Source organism: Ictidomys tridecemlineatus, chromosome 2 (genome assembly GCF_052094955.1).
Source record: "Ictidomys tridecemlineatus isolate mIctTri1 chromosome 2, mIctTri1.hap1, whole genome shotgun sequence".
In the NCBI taxonomy this organism is placed as follows: domain Eukaryota; kingdom Metazoa; phylum Chordata; class Mammalia; order Rodentia; family Sciuridae; genus Ictidomys; species Ictidomys tridecemlineatus.
Window position 1 is genome coordinate 53,030,790 of NC_135478.1, and position 18,409 is coordinate 53,049,198.

General features: G+C 43.4%; 1 protein-coding gene across 33 annotated transcripts in view; it reads right to left on the bottom strand.

The window, feature by feature from the left end:
* The window catches only part of Cadps (calcium dependent secretion activator), a 479,644-nt gene that overhangs the window by 302,563 nt on the left and 158,672 nt on the right, over positions 1-18,409 (bottom strand). The gene's annotated exons all lie outside the window — the stretch shown is intronic.

Genomic DNA, 18,409 nt, shown 5'->3' on the forward strand with positions numbered 1-18,409 from the left:
CAGTCATGTCTCCTCTGGACCTTCCTGCATGTCTCACACGTGAGTTTTTGGGGGACACCTCACACCCAAACCATAACAGTGTGTCCTATACATAGGACAATGATACATAATGGGTTAAGGATGTGGACGGATTAATTGAAAATGTGAGGTCAGGACATAATGGAGAGACTGAAGCAAAGGGAAGAAAAGAGGAAGGCAGCTTCCAAGGAAAGGCAGCTGACATCCATGGAATCTAGGTAGCTGAGGCTGAGAGACCATAGGAAGAAAGGGTGGAAGTCCGTGTGAGAGTCATGAGAAGAGCCACATTCAGAAGTCATGAGGAGGCCATGGGTGGGGGGGGGTCGGGGAGAGCAAAGCATGATGGGAGTCCAGGGAGAGGGTGGGTGGAGATTACAGGATGTGGCCAATTGTGTGGAAGCGGTGACTTGAGTTGAGGCCACTGAATTCAGAGGACTCCACTGGGGGCAAGGCCAGGCTGCAGGGAGTAAAGGACAGAGCTGAAGAATAATCTGTATTAGTGACTCTAATAAGGATGTTAAGGCTTAGTCACCAGGGTTTTCTGAATATGAGAGGACAGGAAGCAAAAACACATACAGAGACAAAATGATAGGGCTTGTTTTCAATCACCTGTCACTGACCAGAATATGATTGTAGAGCATCCTGGGTCATTCTCATTGTCATCAGGGACATGGGAATGTTTTTTAAATTGAGGAAACTTGTGTGGGGCTGGGTATGAATATGTGGCTTTGGGTTCTATACACCATGCCGCCATTTTGTCATCCATTATCTGACCCCATTTGAAATCATTTGCACCCCTCTGTATGACGTAGAACTCTGCTGGGCTTTGCTGTCCTAAAGGATTATTGTCTTGGGTGGGGGGCAACAGTGCACGACCTCATGGCTTTCCTGTTAGTGAACTACCCCTATTTCTATCATGTTCTGGTAGAATGGCAATCTCAAGCAAGAGATGACCTTCCTGCCCACCAGCCCCACCATTCTACCCAAGCCAGAGATAGACATAATATCTAATAAATCAATCAGACATTTTCTTAATTATAAGTAGAAGGGTACAAGGACAGAATGAAGCTGAAGTTGGGTCATTCACATGGTGGACATCACCCAAATTTATCTGCTGCTCTTACCCTCACAGATGTTCCATCCCAAGTCTGATCACTCAACTATTTCTTTACAAAAAAAAAAAAATCCATTAAATTGGTTGGCATCAGTTTAAGGTGCTTATTACCTAAGTGCTATGTACATGTTCGAGAAGACACTGTAGGTGAATTTTACTGATGATGTGATGCTGCCACTCAAAATGAGTGACCTGGAGATGGTTAATTACAAAGGTTATCTGGATATACCACCATTAACCCTGCAATCAATCACAACTCTTCCTTCAGGAACCTTTCTATTGTCTCCAGAGGAGCTAGGCCAGTATCTGCTCTTAAGGACAGTAAGAGTAGAAGAGTAGCTGGCACCCAGTAGGTGCTCATTAAATGGAAGAGAGATGAAGCACCTCATTGCCACCATGGCTGCCATGCAGAGAACTTCACATTTTCTTCCTTGTAAAATTCCTCCAAGGTGAACAGCAAGCTTTTTTTTTTTTCTTTTAATGGGCTGGGAGAGACTGCAATAGAGACTCTAAATAATTTTCCAAGGCCACAGGGGAAGACAGTGCCTGACTTAGCAATCAAATACAGCAGCTTCCCATGCCATTCTTATCTCTCTGTACAAATTTTAAAAATGGGTATCTCTCTGTTCACTGCATCATCATGGAAAGCAAAATTTTCACCCACCACATTCTATTCAGGATCCAACAAACTCTCCTCCTGAATCTTAGGGCTTCAATTTAGAAACCAAAATTAATGGTTAAGCTGGACTTTTGCATGAGTCTGAGATAGACAGATGATACATACATAAATAGGTAGGTTAAATAGACAGACAGACAGGTAGAGACACTCACCTGCCTCGTCACAGAATTTCTTAAAGGTACATTCATCAGGACCCAGAGGAAAGCACATCTTAGAGATGATTCTATATACTCCTTGGTAATTTGCCTACAGGAGTCAAAAACTTAAATCCACACACACACACACAAAAAATCCCTACACGTGGATGTTTATAGCATCCTTCTCCATAATGCTTTTCAGCAGGTGAATGAATAAACAAACCTCCAAATAATACAATCATTTAGCACCAAAGAAAAGAAAAGAAAAGAAAAGAAAAGCTATCAAGCCATGAGTGGACATGGAGGACACTTAAATGCATATTACAAAGTGAAGAAAGACCATCTGAAAGCCAGTCACAGAATGACATTCTGGAAAAGGCAAAATGATGGAGAGAAAGCTGAGATCAGTGATTGCCAGGGGCTATAGCAGCGAAGGAGGGGTGCGTAGGTAGAGCATGGAGGATTTTTCAGACAGTGAAATTACACTCTGGGAATCCTCTATGGTAGATATATAGAATGATGAATTTGTCCCGACCCATGGAATGTTTTACGGCAAGAGTGGATTCTAATGCAAAACATGGATCCGGGTGATAGTGCTGTGTCAATATAGGTCCATCCATTGTTAAAAAAAAAAATGTTCCACTCTGGTGGGGAACGTTGGTAGTAGGGAGGCTGGGCTTGGGTGGGCACAGGGTGGGGGAAATCTCGGTACTGTCCACTCAATTTTGATATCAACCTAAAAATGCTCTAACTATCAGTTGTATTTAAAAATGATCCTTCTGACAACAGTTAGTCGTGATACTTCTTCCTCTCCTGGCCGTCCTTGGGCTCAGATAATGCTGTGGTTTAGAAGTGTCTCCCAAAGGCCTATGTGTTGAAGGCTTGGTCACCAGCTTGTGGTATTGTCAGGAGGTGGTGGGACCGTTCCTGGGTGGTCTTAGTGGAAGGAAGTAAGGTCATTGGGGATGTGCCCTTGAAGGAAATATCGGAACCCTGCTGCTTCCTATCTCTTGTCTTTCCTTCTTGGTCACCATGGGGTAAACAAATCTTCTGCACCATGCGCTCCCGCCATGATCTACTGTGCCACCACAGGCCCAAAGCAGTAGGGCCAAGTGATCCTGGGCATATACCTCTGAAACTGTGATAAAATAAACTTTCCTCCTCCCAAGTTGCTTATCTCAGCTACTCTGTCTCGGTGACGGAAAGCTACAAACAATGAACGAAAGAACACGATAGCATGGCCTTCTCTTAGGAAACGCATAGAAGACTCCAGATGTAAGTGATTTTCTTTTATCCACCTTGTCTGCCACTTAGCATCCATCACCTGAAATTTTTAACGCTACTACTATGGTCTTTACCGAACCTGCCAACGAATATGAATGAGGGTGTTTTAGAACAGGCCCTCCCACCCTGGTCTATATCAGGAATGCATCCGAATTTATTAAAAAGATAGAGATGGCTCAGAGCTCAGCCCAAGCCTTGGTTCAGATTTCCAGGGCATTGTGACAGATCATATTTCCCAGGTAATTAAGAACCACTGGATAAGAGTCACTGAGGACAAAGGAAGCATTTGATCCAGAGAAGGCAAATATCTGGCACATTTCCTACCATGCCTTGTAGCAGACATTACTGTTTCATCTCTGCACTCTTTCCCAGTAAGCCTCAAATTGCTCACCATGACTACTACTTAATTAGAATTGGCTCAGGAGGGAAAAGAAAAACAACTATATATTGTTCTAGTCTTCTTTAAATAGTTGGAATGAATAAGCTCATATCTGGTTGGCTTATGGGAAAAAAAAATCTTGAGTTTGTCACCATATGGTGAAGGATGCCACTCCTCTCTTTCCCATTGTCCCGACCCAAGTTACCATCCTTGCTCAATGGGACAACTGTGATAGTAGCTATCGCTACCAGGTGGCACTACCTTGATGCTTACTTTCTACAATACAGCAGTCACACATGTCCAAATGTTCTTCTTCTTGTTCTTGTTTTAAAATTAGGATTACATTGAATTTCTAGACTAATTTATAAAGAGTTGACATCTTTATTAGGTAAGGGCGATCATGTCGTGCTGAGGCTTAAAGACCATCCATGTCTCTGAGCAGGTAGCTTGGTCTCCTCTAACCTCTCCAATAACCTCTCTCATCTCAGGCCATTCTCCTCCTCCTGGAACTTCTCTTTTTCCCAACCCCCATCTTGACCATCAAGTTCTTCCCCATCTGAGAATCCCCACCATCGATCTTCTCTCTGTTAGGAACCCTCAGTCCCTCCCTATTTCCATCGTGGTTCTTCTCCGCCCTTCGGGTCTCAGTTTGCATTTACTTCTTAGGTCCTTCTGGGCCACCATAGCTGAAGCACAGTTGCCTTGACTCTGTTGCTTTTTCACACCAATCTGTTCATTTCCTTCCAGTCCTGCTCACGAGCCACCATTACTCTCCATATTCATTTCTTCACTGTTTTTTTTTTCTCCCTTTTTGGTACTGGGGATTGAACTCAGGGACACTTGACCACTGAGCCCCATCCCCAGCCCTATTTTGTACTTTATTTAGAGACAGGGTCTCACTGAGTTGCTTAGCACCTCACTGTCGTTGAGGCTGGCTTTGAACTCGTGATCCTCCTGCCTCAGCCTCCCAAGTTGCTGGGATTAAGAGGTCATTCTCTCTTATGGTTATTACTTGAATTTCCAAAACCCAGTGTCAAGCGAGGCCGAGAGCAGCTTCTCAATATGTTATTGGTGAATGAATGAATGAATGGGGAAAAATTCAAAATTCCATTTTCCTCCATTTCCAGCATGAGCCAACCATGGAATCCCTGAGCTTTATCATTTGCCACTTTATGAACCTATCTTCTAAGTGTATGCAGATTTGTTCTCCTACCTTCTCTCGGGGTTCACAGGAAGGCTCACCAAAGGGCAACAATAGTAGTGGGACTCTGGTGAATTAGGTGGATGTCACAACATGTTCTATTGATATCAGTCAGGTTTGTCCCTGGCCACCCCAGCGCTGGCTCCACAGGCTCATATACAAAGGGACAGTGGTGGCAGGGATAAACTGTGCACATGGGCTGCTTAACATGGACTTCCCAGCACCAGTGCTGATCTGGCAACAGCAGAGACCAACACTGAATCTTTATATAGAGCCATGTCCTGGGGGAGAAGCCAGGGAGCTAGTAACACACAGGTTACATTAGGTTCTTTCCACCATGGTGGGTACGGAAATCAGTCCTAGTTGGAATCTTCTAGATATGGATTGGCGTTCCTGGCCCATCATTCTTTTGGAAGCACCATCCCCCAGGGACTCACAGAATGGCCCATCCACCCACAGGGCAGTGCCCAGCTTCACGTCTGACCAAGAAATTCATTCCAGGAGGGCAGCAGTGGGCTCTGGCCACAGCAGGGACCGTTCTCATCCCATCTCACATCATCCAGAGGGACTGATCTAGATGAAAGACTGAATGGAGACTGAATGGAGGTACTGAAGACTCAGTTATTGGCTGGTTAGGAGACTCAGTTATTTAGTGGTACTGGAGACTCAGTTATTTAGTGGTACTGGAGACTCAGTTATTTAGTGGTACTGGAGACTCAATTATTTAGTGGTATTGGAGACTCAGTTATTTGGCTGGTCAGCACCTTAAAGAAACAAGGTAAGGGAGCTGTAGAAGGGCCTAGGCATCCAGGGAATGATGGCAAGTGAGGAGGTTGGGGCGGGGCCAGAACAGAGGAGCACAGAGAGGGTCTTCTAATGAAGTCAACCTCCTGCTTGACCAAAGTGCTCGTGGACACAAGTGGGGATCCAATCAGACAGACACTTCTGTACTTATGTTCCTAAGTGGGGGACCCAATAGAAAAACCAAAACAAGACCATAAAAAGAACAGGCCCAAACTCCCCCACCAGATTCCCAGCTCTGGGGCCCCTTCTCTCAGGAGAAGTCTGTGTGTATCTCTGTCACGTTTGCAATAAACCTATTTCTCACTTGCTATCTCTACGTCCCGTTCTTTAGTTCTTGGCTGAACAGAGACAACGCACCCAGCATCCCTAGACAGTCACACAGGGTCTTTCTTCCAGGATGCAGGAGATGTTTTCAAGTTGCTTATCTCAGCTACTCTGTCATGGTGATGGAAAGCTACAAACAATGAACAAAAGAGCACGATAACATGGCCTTCTCTTAGGAAATGCATTGAAAACTCCAGATGTAAGTGATTTTCTTTTATCCACATTGTCTGCCACTTAGCATCCATCATCTGAAATTTTTAACACTACTACTACGGTCTTTATCAAACAAATTATAGCCCATGGGTCAAATTCGACCACTGAGCCCCATCCCCAGCCCTATTTTGTATTTTATTTAGAGTCAGGGTCTCGCTGAGTTGCTTACAGGCTTGCTTTTGCTGAGGCTGGCTTTGAACTCATGAGAAAGCTGTAGGGAGCCGCTTTCCTTAGTTTCCTTGTCTTCAAGGTGGACACACAAGCATGGAGTGGCTCATCTGTCCATTGTGATGCACAGAGAAAGTGCATAAAGCACTTGGCACATTGCCCCATATGATAAATGCCTGCTGTTATTTTATGAGTGAGCAAAGAGGAAACTGGAGAGGGGACTTACTTGCCCAAAGCCACTAAGTGGTGAATGCAGGGCTCCCACTTCTCCTTGAATAGTGATTCAAATCTTCTAGAAGACTCTCTGTGAGGGGCATGGAACCCTGGCCTACCTAGGTGTGTCTTGTACAGGTGACATCTCACACCTGGTTTCTGATATGTGAACACCTGCTTAAGTGCATCTTCCTAGGATCCCTTTTCATGATTAAATATTAGCTAACCCAGGTACTGCCGCCCAACAAAGGTAGAATTTAGGACTCTTCTTTTCACCCTGTAGATCCTCAATGTCCTAAATAGAGGGAATGCCTCCAACATCAATGATTTTTCCTAACTCTAGCTGTACTTTAGCATTTTTTTTTTTTTTTGGTACCAGGGATTGAACTCAGTGGCACTTGACCACTGAGCCACATCCCCAGCCCTATTTTGTATTTTATTTAGAGACAGGGTCTCACTGAGTTGCTTAGCGCTTTACTATTGCTGAGGCTGGCTTTGAACTCATAATTCTCCTGTCTCAGCCTCCCTAGCTGCTGGGATTACAGGTGTGTGCCACTACACCTGGCTCCTGGGTCCTTTTTGGAAAAGAATATTGATGTCTGAGGTAGGTGTGGTGGTGCACGCCTGTAATCCCAGAGACTCAGGATCCTGAAGCAAGAGGATCACTAGTTTGAGGTCAGCCTGGGCAATTTAGCAACACCCTGTCTCTAAATGAAAAGGGCTGGGGATGTAGCTCAGTGGTAGAGCACCCTTGGGTTCAATCTCTAGTATTGCAAAAAAAAAAAAAATACTGATGTCTGGGTTCACATCCTCTGAGGTTTTGATTAATTTGAACTGAGGTGCAGCCTAGACATTGGTCATTAAGAAATATAAACACACAGACACAACCTCTGGAGTCTACTACAAGCCCAGGGTTTGTAAATACTGTTCTAGATCAGTGTCAACAAATCATAGCCCATGGGTCAAATTCAGCTGAAGACCTTTTTTTTTTTTTTTTTGGTAAGTAAAGTGATTTTATTTTTTTAATGTATCAGGGATTGAACCCAAGGCACTGGTACTTCCAATCCTTTAGTTCTTTCTTTCTTTCTTTCTTTCTTTCTTTTTTTTTTTTTTTTAATTTTGACACAGAATCTTCCTATGTTGCTTAGGGCCTCACTAAGTTGCTGAGGCTGACTTTGAACTCTTGATTCTCCTGCCTCAGCTTCCCCAGAGGCTGGCATGACAGGTGTGAATCACCACACCTGGTGTCAATAAAGTTTTATTGGAACACCACCATAGCTGTTTGTATACCTACTGTCTTACACTGCCTTTGTGCTCTGACAGCAGAGTTGAGCAATTGCAACAGACCATATGCCCCACAAGGCCTAAGATATTTACAAACTTCTATTTTTACTAAACATAAAAATATTTGCTAACTAACCTTTTAGAAAAAAAAAATTACTAATCCTTTTAGAAGTCTGTAAGAATCCCCAGGGTCTTCTGTCTCTACCACACAGTAGACACATGATTTTTATCTGATCGTGTAGATGACATATATAACCCACAGAACTGGCTTTCAGACATTTTAGACCACAACCTATCATAAGAAATATGTCGCACATCTGCAATAGGTTTAAAAATACGTCCGCAGATTCTTCACGGGAGTCTGCCCTTCAAGAGGTAGAGCCCAGTTCTTCTTCCCCGGAACAAGGGCTGGACGTGGTGGAATGCTGGTGAGGAATAGCATATTATAGTAGAAGTGATGAATAGTGACTTTGGCGACAAGGCCATTCAAAAGCACTGTGGTTTTCATTTTAGTTGCTCTCTCTCTCATGTTATTATTACTCAGGAGATTAAATTAAATGATGCAGGCCAGGCATTTAGCATAGTGTCTGGTACATAGTAAATCTTTTAAGTAAATATTAGTTCTCATATCATAATGATCCATCCCTGATAATGGGTCACCCTATTAGAGATGCCTTTTGCGTTTTAAAGGAAGGAATTGGGGACCTAATTCTATGACTCACTGGCGTTATTAAATTCAGAATTTCAAGTCTAATGCTATGCCTGCCCTTCCCATGCTTCATCTCCTCTAATCCTAATAGCTGTGAAGGATGTGCCGTTATGCTCCTCAGTTAGGGAAAGTGAACAGAGAACTTTTAAGTCCCTAAAGTCACATAGTTAGAGATAGAGGTGGCATGAGGACTCTTAGTCGGTTGAGGCTGCAATAACAAAACGCCATGCAGCGGGTGGCTTATGAGCAGAGACATTTACTTCTCAATGTCCTGGAGGCTGAATGGCCAAGATCAGGGTCAGTCTAGGGTCTCTTCTAGAAGGGCCCTGATCCCATTCACCAAGGGCACTATCTTCACACCCAAAGCCCCATCTCTTCATACCATCATATTGCGAATTAGATTTTCAACAAAGGAACCCTTCTAGTTGGATCCCAGAAACTGTGGTCTCGCCCACATTGCTGCCTTAAAAGGAGAGTAAAAGAGGGGAGAGGGCCCCTATTTGGGGGATGGATCATTTCTGTTGGTGTCAGTGGTTGTGAGGAGTGAAAGCCCAGGACTAGAAGACTGTATGTAGTTGGAGAACTGAGGCAACCCTGCTTAGCAGCACAAGTACGAAAAGAAAGTGGACACCCAGAAAAATGAGAAGTTATTCTCCATTTATATATGATGTGTCAAAATGCATGCTGCTGTAATGTGTAACTAATTTGAAGAAATTTAAAAAAAGAGCTGATGAGGAACACACACACACACACACACACACGAGACAGGATCCCAGATACTGGGTGGTAACAGGGGACCCTGAAACCACTGGAGAGTCTCTTCAAAATCCCAAGAGCAAAGCAATGCTTGGAAAAGACACCTACTGGCCATCTGGTCTCCCATCAGCCTCTGCAGGCCCATTCCTGGGAGCACTGCCTGGGGCCCAGGTGTGGTTCAGCGAAGGGGACCTTGATGAAGAACTAGATACAGTCTCCTGTTCCCTGGGTGCTTCATCTATTCATAGGTCTATTCTTTCATGCAAACATTGACATGCCTATTAGAAGATGAGAACTGTGGGGGACACAAAAATAAAGTGGGGTCTCTGCTTTCAAGCAGCATGAAGACCAAGGCCTACTGGGCTCGTGATGCTAGGAACTGAGGAGGAGTGATAAAGGGTCATGGGTCTCAGCCTGAGACACCTCAGAGGATGCTAAGAGGAAGGGGAGATGGAGGAAGACCAGTTAAAGGAATGCTACCATCAAGGAACAGATGAGTATGTGATGGGGACAGCAGAGAGAAGGGAACGTGGGAATTATGGCTCAGGGACACCTGGGTGCAGGAAAGCAAAGGAAATTCAGGAGTCACTGGGGTGAGTGTCACTCTGGTAGTTCTGGCAAGATTCTGTCCAGCAGAACCTGGTGCCAGGATGGAAATGTTATATCTGCATTGTTTAGTATGGAAGCTTCTAGCCACAAAGGCCAACCGAATGCTTGAAATGTGGCTAGTGTAACTGAGGAAGTAAATTTGTGTGTAACTTTAATTCATTTAAATTTAAGTTGGCTAAACTCACTGTCACTAGGGGCTATCATGTGGGACAGCACAGTGCAATCGTCGAGCACTTTATATGCATGGTGGGATTATCACAAGGATCCTATTCAGTGGGTACCATCATTAGCCCCATATCATGGATGGGGAAGCTAAGGCATAGCGAGGTGAAGTCACTTGCCCAGGATGACTTTGCTAGTAAGTAGGATCTGAGGTGGGACGTCCCTGTCACTGAGCTCATCTTCTCCACTACTCCATCAGTATGTCACACTCTGTACATATGTATCTTTTTGAGGAGATGAGCACCAATATGTAACAATGGTGGTATTAAAAACTTGTGTGGTGGCACATACCTGTAATCTCAGTGGCTTGGGAGGCTGAGGCAGGAGGATCGTTGAGTTCAAACCCAGCCTCAGCAAGGGCGAGGTACTGAGCAACTCAATGAGACCCTGTCTCTAAATAAAATACAATATAAGGCTGGGGATGTGGCTCAATGATCAAGTGCCCCTGAGTTCAATCCCCAGTAACCACCCCCACCCCCCAAAAAAATGTTTGTGAGATTTTTGATAGTAGAATTACTTACAAAGAATTAAGGCAGCTTAACTCTTTGGAAAAATCCGTGGACATTTGCTAAGGATGGTTCACATCTCCCACCAAATGACAGTGCTTCATGCATTCTGGAAGTGCAGTAACTGTTTAAGGGACTCCAAACCCATTTCTTGATCTCTCTTAATCCAAGGAAAAACTTCATGATAGGAATGGAGAATAGTTCCGTGTAGTTAATCAAATGAAGTCAATGGACATTTTAATTTTAATTTTTTGCACCTTCAGGGTAGGGAATTGGCATTAGAGCTCACAGCTGGGGACTTGGTCATTCGGATTGGAGAAAGCTCCTGGGAACATCTTTCTACAGTCCTCAAAGATCGCTGACATTTGGCCTGTCCTGCCAGGAAGCAGAAATTGAATTCTAATGCCAGTGTTTTCTCCAGTAGGATTAATGGCAGTTTGAAGAGAGATGCCGTAGAGTGGCATACCCTAGGGAAGGAGTCAAAGGGAATGACAGGCTCAGATAGATGTGAAGCAGAGGCTCCTAGGGTCATGTGGCAGAGCTACAGGAAATTGGCAAAGGTCATAGAATATGTTACTTCAAGATGAAAGTTAGGCATTTCATACTGAGATACAATGTTTGGTTGCAAAAGGTTCAATTCTGAAATATGAGTAGACTCCTAATGAGGTAGGGAGTCTATAAAATGCAATGTGCAACTCAGTTGCCTATTGTCAAAGTACGTTCCTCTAATAGCTCCTGCATCTTGCATAGGGTGTCCCCAAGTGAATTCCTGGGAGTAGAAAAAAATTCTCTTTGAATACCATTAAGCCATCCTGCTTCAGGACTTAGCTCTGAATTCCTTCCTTCCTTCCGCCCATTTATGAGGCCCCAAATACAGAGCAGATTTTATATACTGAGGACAGAGCATTGAATGAGTCAAACTAGGTCCTCACCAAAGCTTACGTTCTAGCAGGGAAAAGCAAAAGAACGTTCTTGCTCTAAACAAGAACATTACACAAGGAAGATAATTTGGGATAATTATACCTGGGCTAAGAAAAATAATACAGTGGTTTAATAATAGAGGGACATTTCTCCTGGTCCGAGTGATAAAAGGTCACTTCATCCTTTACTGTCAGAGAATATTCCTTCCCTGCTCTGTACCTGTGTGTCACCAATCACTCCTTGCAGACTGGAAATGCGAGGTGCCTGTCTGTGCTCTGCTTAGGTGAGCATAAATTTGACTTTCATCTTATTCCATTGTTCACATGTGATTTAATGATTTGTAGGAAGAGCTGTGGGTCTCCTTGGAATTTCCATTTGTTTTAACTGCCATTTTATTTCTTCACTTTTTTGCTCCCAAGTAGAATCCCTCATTCCTTCCTTTACCCTGCCAGACTTCCTGTCATCCACCCACTCTGGGCTTCATGCTAATGACCTTGGATTTGCCATGCTGAAATTGAAGTCATCATCGTTGACAAGTGCTGGGGATCATTTGGATGACTTAGCCCTCTTGTATGAGGTAAAAAAAAACATCAGTCAGACATGATACTCCTTAATTTATAAAAAAAAAAAAAAGTACCATCAGCATTTAGCTGGAAGAGGAGGATCCAGCATAAATAGCACCTGAAAATTTCTGCTTTTACAGAAATTTTGCAGGTGTTCTGCAAAACACCTGACATTTTAATCAACTAACACCACAGTAAAGAAAGATCTTCTTCCCCCTCTTTATGGTAATACTTCTGAAAGTCCAATATGGCAGGATGCCCCTACTGGAGTCACTATGTAGAAAGACTCAAAACACACACAAAAATATCCACATCAGTTCATCAAGCTCAGAATCCCTGGACTTGGATGAGGTTTTTAAGAATAATCTATGATGCCAGGCATGTTGGCACATGCCTGTAATCCCAGTGGCCCGTGGGTGGGGGGTATCATATGTCTTCACATATCTTCCTTGTGTGTCTGTCAAAGTTCCTTTCTTTATACGGACACTATCCCAATGACCCTAATGACTTCATTTTAAGTTGGTCACCTCTGTAAAGACTCACAATAGCCAAACCATAGAACCAGCCTGAGTGTCCATCAGTGGATGGATGGATCAAGAGAACGTGGTACACACACACACACACAGACACACACACACACACACACACAGACACACGGAGGTTTACACAGCCGTAAAGAATAATGAAATTATGGCATTTGCAGGAAAATGAATGGAACTTGAGACCACCATGTTAAACAAGATAAGCCAAACTCAGAAGGTGAAGGGTCATATGTGTTCTCTCAAAAGTGGAAGTTAGGAAAATGGACAAAGGAAGAGAAAGGTGGGGAGTGGGGCACGTGGAATCCTGTGAAAAAGGGACCATGAGGAGTGAGGAGGAAAGGAAAAGGGAAATACTGGGAATGATACGGGCCAAGTTATATGGTTATATCCTGTGCATGTATGAATACGTAACAACGAATCCCACCATTGTGTGTAACTATAATCCAGCAACTAAAAATAGGGGGAAAAAATAAAATGTTAAAAAAAGGAACCCTTTATCTCCCAATAAAGTTATATTCTCTGGTGGTTAGAAATCCAATCTATGAGTTTATTTGGAAAACGAACAAGGTCTATGTAGCTATCACGTGCATCACTCAACATAGCACCTGATGCGGAGCAGGCACTTGTGAACCCTTCCTGAATGAATAAAACGATCATCGGACTGAAGGGAAACACCAGATTGGCAAATTTTCACAAAGGGGCAATAAATTAAGGCTTCGTTGTCCATTTATTACCACTAACTCCATGTGGCTAGTGAGCACAGGAAACATGGCTAATTCAAGTTGAGTTGTGTTATAACTGCAGACTACACACCAGCTTTCTGACTTAAAAATGCATACATTTAAAAAAAACCTCCACAACATAAAATACATTCTTACTCTTTCAATTACTGATATGATGAAATGAAAGTATTTTGGATATATCCGGTGAAATAAAATGTATTATTGAAATGAACTTTGCCTGCTTATTTTTCCTTTCTTGAATGTTGTCTCTAGGACATTTTAAATGGCATGCATTGTATTTGTATTGAACAGGGCTGGTATAAGATGGATTTGGAACTAAGGGAAAGATCCAGAAGTGGGGAGAGGAAGGAGAAAGAAGCCTGGGAACGCAACAATTGTATGCGTGTGTTTCCTGGTGTGTACGTGTACATATTACTGAAATATCTCAGCCTGATCACACACAATGAAGAAACCCAGTTCAGTCACTGGCCACCGGCTTATAATTGCCTCCATTAGAGGAATATGTGCATGTATCCATTATGCTAAGTAAAACTGGCCCTGCATAGCCGGGAATTCCACATCCACAGATTGGAAGCAAACGTTCCTGTACTGAGTGTGTACAGACTTTTTTCTTGTCATTATTTCCTAAACAACCTAGTATGATAACTATTAATGCAGCATTTACATTGTCATTAGGTATTATAAGTAACCTTAAAGAGGATTTAAAATATATGGGTAGATGAGTATAAGCTTTATGCAAATATCACACCATTTATATAATAGACATGAGCCTGCACCGATTTGGGTAGCTAGGAGGTCCAGGATGGATTCCCTGTGGATACTGAGAGATGGCTGCTCCATCTCTGTTGCTTTTGCAAGGAACCTGCTTCTTGCTTCTGTCTCTGTGTCCTGTTCTTCAATTCTTTGCAGAATGGAGCCAACAGACCCAGCACCTCTAGAGAGTAATAACAAGGTTATTTGCCCAGAGTTACCATAGGTGGTGATTTAAACCCAGACCTTTTATCTCCAGAATCCCTTCCCTTTTGCCCTGCTTCCTTTCTATGAGAGATGTGTCTATTTACAGAGGGGAAAAGTACTGAGAGGAGCTAACAGCATAGAACCCTGTGGGAGGGAACATCCAACCTCCTCCCCAGTCAGATCAGGACTCAGCCCTAATCAGACACAATGAAGAAATCCAATAGTCACTGGCCGGCCACCCTCCTGTAATTGCTTCCATTGTTGGCACCATGATGAAGCAGAAAGCCCAGCAGCTGTGGCGTCTGCAGCAGCTGAACAGGATAAAGAAAGGAGCAGAGGTGGAGTAAGCATGATTCAATTTTCGGGGAAGCTCCCGGGGACTGGAAGTCAAGCAGAAAGCAAGTGCAGATACAGAACAATTAGCTATGGTGGCCTCTCTCTCTCTCTCTCTCTCTCTCTCTCTCTCTCTCTCTCTCTCTCTCTCTCTCTCTCTGCTAGGGATCCGCCCCAGCAGAGGCTCTTTGGGATATGAGGAAATGAGCTCCGAGACCAGAACACCTTCCTTTTCTCCGCAAAGGCGTCTGCAGGCACTTGCAAGAGCTAACTCGAACAAGAGCTTCCAGATGCTTCTTCCTGCATCTTATGGTTAATACTGGATTCAACTAGAGTATCTCTTCTTTTCACAGGGGTGTGTCTAGCAGTAAGTTGAGTACCAGGGTGACTCCCTCCTCCTCTTCTCCTTATACTAACTTTGCTCAGGAAGCAAACAAAACAAAACTACATCCCCCTCCCCTCCACACACACACACACACACACACACACACACACAGGATCTGATTTTGAAAAAGTTTATACAGAAGTCTGCAGCAGTCTGAGACTCTACTGGGTTTCCTCATTGTGTCTGATAAAGCTGAGTCCTGATCAGACAGGGTAGGAGGTCTGCCCTTTGTGAATTATGGAGACATGTGCTTGAATCCCAGTCCTCCAGCTTATTAGCAGACAACCCTTGGACAAATCCAACCAGCAGTTTCCTCCTTAAGAAAACAAAGTTCTCTTAACTATATACCCTCATGGAATGGTTATGTTTGTTAAATTATAACCTGTATAGGCAGTACTTGGCCCACTTGCTCAATAGCTATTTCTTGCTCTCCTATTATGGGCTGGGCTCCTGCCGGTCCTGCTATTTATCATTCTTTATAGATTCCTTAGGCCCCAGCCTGGATTTATGGAATCAGACTTTCTAGGGTGGAGCCTGGGAATCATAGTTGCAATATGTCCCCCAGGTGAGTCCTTATTTGAGGATGGAGCTGAAGTTGGAGAACCCCCAGGTGATTAGCTAATCCCTCAGTAGAGGTACTATTACTCCATTTCATTAATAACGAGGGAAGATGCTCTTTCTACCTATCGCCACTACTTAGCAGCACTCAGGTACTAGCAGACGTAATGGCTGAATGAATGTTTCCATTCTCTGAAGTTTCTATGTGGTTCTCGATCCTCGATGCCCATTAGAATCCAGGAGGAGGGAAGAGCAGGAGACTTTTAAGGAATACTTACTGATTCCTGGGCACATCCTGGCATGTTATATTAGACGTTGCCGTGGTGGGACCTGGGAAATGGCCATTTCTTAGAAACAGAGGTTTAAGAGCACAAATCCGAAGCCTCCAGCTCACTGAATTTTCATGTGTGGATACACACATTGAACCACCCCCTAGATCCAGGAAGGCGGGAGCTATTTCCAGCCCTCTGGAAAGCTCCCTCCTGCCTCTTCCAACCAGTGCCACCCGGGATCCATGGATACGGATGGGAGTCCTCCTCGTGATGACTCTGATGTACAGCTAGAGCTGAGAAGCCCCAATTTAGATTCTAGAACGAGGACTTTGCACTTCTGCCACCCCCACCCCACCCCCGCCCCCAACATCTGTGAATTTGTCTTTGGGCAATTTCTTCATGAGGTGAGGGAGAACAGGAAATGCTGGGATGAATCTTAATTAGGTTAATTATCCAGGCAAAGAGGAAATTGAATCCTCTAACCCAAGCCTATCAATGCTGCCTACACTTGCTCATTTCATTCCTGACTTATGATTTCCTTCTCGCCTGTTTCTTCATGATCCTCCGGCAAATTGCTACCTCTCTGAGGTCTGTGGTCCCTGCCCCTCCATCTGAAGCAAGTCACTGCTTCATCTAGAGCAGAAAGGCCAACAACAACACATTTTCTATGTATCAAGAACTCCCCTTATAGTCTAGTGAATCCTACACCTCATCTTAGAAAAAAAATTTTTTTTTTTTATACTGGGGATTAAACCCAGGAGCATTAACCACTGAGCCACATCCCCAGCCCAATTTTGTATTTATTTAGAGACAGGGTCTCACTGAGTTGCATAGGGCCTCACTAAGTTTCTGAGGCTGGCTTTGAACTCTGATCCTCCTGCCTCAGCCTCTGGAGCCACCATGCCCAACTTAGTATAATGTTTTTAATGCATAAAATAAAACTTGTAGAATTGCAAAACTGATTCCATTGATATATAGACACAAAAAAACAATCTGAAACACAATTTTAATTATGTGCTTACTTACTAACTCACTAAGATCTATCAACAGATCTAAAACCTATAGTGATTTTTATGTGGTGGTGAATATGAATAATATTTCAAACTATTGGTAACAACTGCCCAAGTGATATGCAAAGAATTTGTTAATATGATCATAATTTGCAGCCAACATTCATAATTGAGTGAAATGCCACATTTCAGGTAAAGGTTAGTAGAAAGATGAAATTTGTTTTCCTCCCATTGAGTCCATGGGCCTCCTAAATGCAATTTGTATTCTGCCGCTAAAATGAGTCGGTTGAGGGTAATGAACTTGGCGGTTTTTCCCTACAAAGCAGTGGAGATGGGGAGGGCTGATGTGGCTAATGGAGATCAACAGCTGGCAGGGGAAATACAATCCCCACAGTGAACACTCCTAGCAGGTTGGCATGAACTGATTATTCCCCATCGTTTGTACCAGGTTTGTGTAGGGTGTTTATTATTCACGGTGTTGCTTTATATTCCGACAGCAAAATGCATGACAGCAGAATTCATTCCTTCTTTGTGGCCTCACTGTTCTGTCGTAGCAACTCAATGACAACTTTAAAAAAAAAATCTATTCTTGAGTGAGAGCTTTTCAGTTCTTCTAAAACATCTAGAAACACTTACTTGCAAAACAGGATCATGCTACCCATTCTCCGCATCTTAGTTTTGCACTTTAAAATGCATTGTTTGACATGCTGATTTTTCATCTCAGTTCATACACTTCTTGCCTGAACAAATATGCAGAATCTCAATTGTATGGTTCTATCGGAATTTTAAGTAATTCCTCAATTGGTGACCTTTCGATCATTTCTGATTTTTTTTTCCTATTAAAAACGATGTTGATCTCATAGAAGGAGGGAGTAGAAGATTGGTCAGCAGGGTCTGGGAAGGATGGGGAAAGGAGAGGTTGGAGAGAGGTTGGTGCTCGAGGGATGCAGATGGACAGGAGGAGTAACTTCAAATGTTCTACAGCACATCAGGATAACTATGGTTGCCCACGATTGCACAATTCTGTAAAGAAATCAAAAAAAAAAAAAAAAAAAGAGAGAGAGAGAAGCAAGCAAGGTGCAGGGGCAAAGTAAAAGGGGCTGCGAGCTTTATTTATAGCCATAAGTTACACTAGGTCATTGCCATCATCAGAACATATGGTTCATTTTATAAAGCTACTGTTATGTGGGCAGGGTTAGGTGCAGTGACATATTGGTGTTGTCTAAGAGAGTTCCTTTATTTTCCAAAGCTGAATGTCTGAGATTAAGTTCGAGGCTGATAAGACCCTAGCCCAGAGCCTCCTCACGAAGGACATTACCATAGCAGCTAGGCATTGAGCATGTATTAGTCATCTTACTAGTTTTAGGGAAAAACTGTAGAATATTCCAAGTGTGGAAAACAGGGCGTCTGTTCCCCCCCCCCCCGGGGAGTTTGCTCACCAGAATCCTTACACAATTCAAAATAGGATATTGAATATTCCTAGCATAAAGAAATGATCAGTGTTG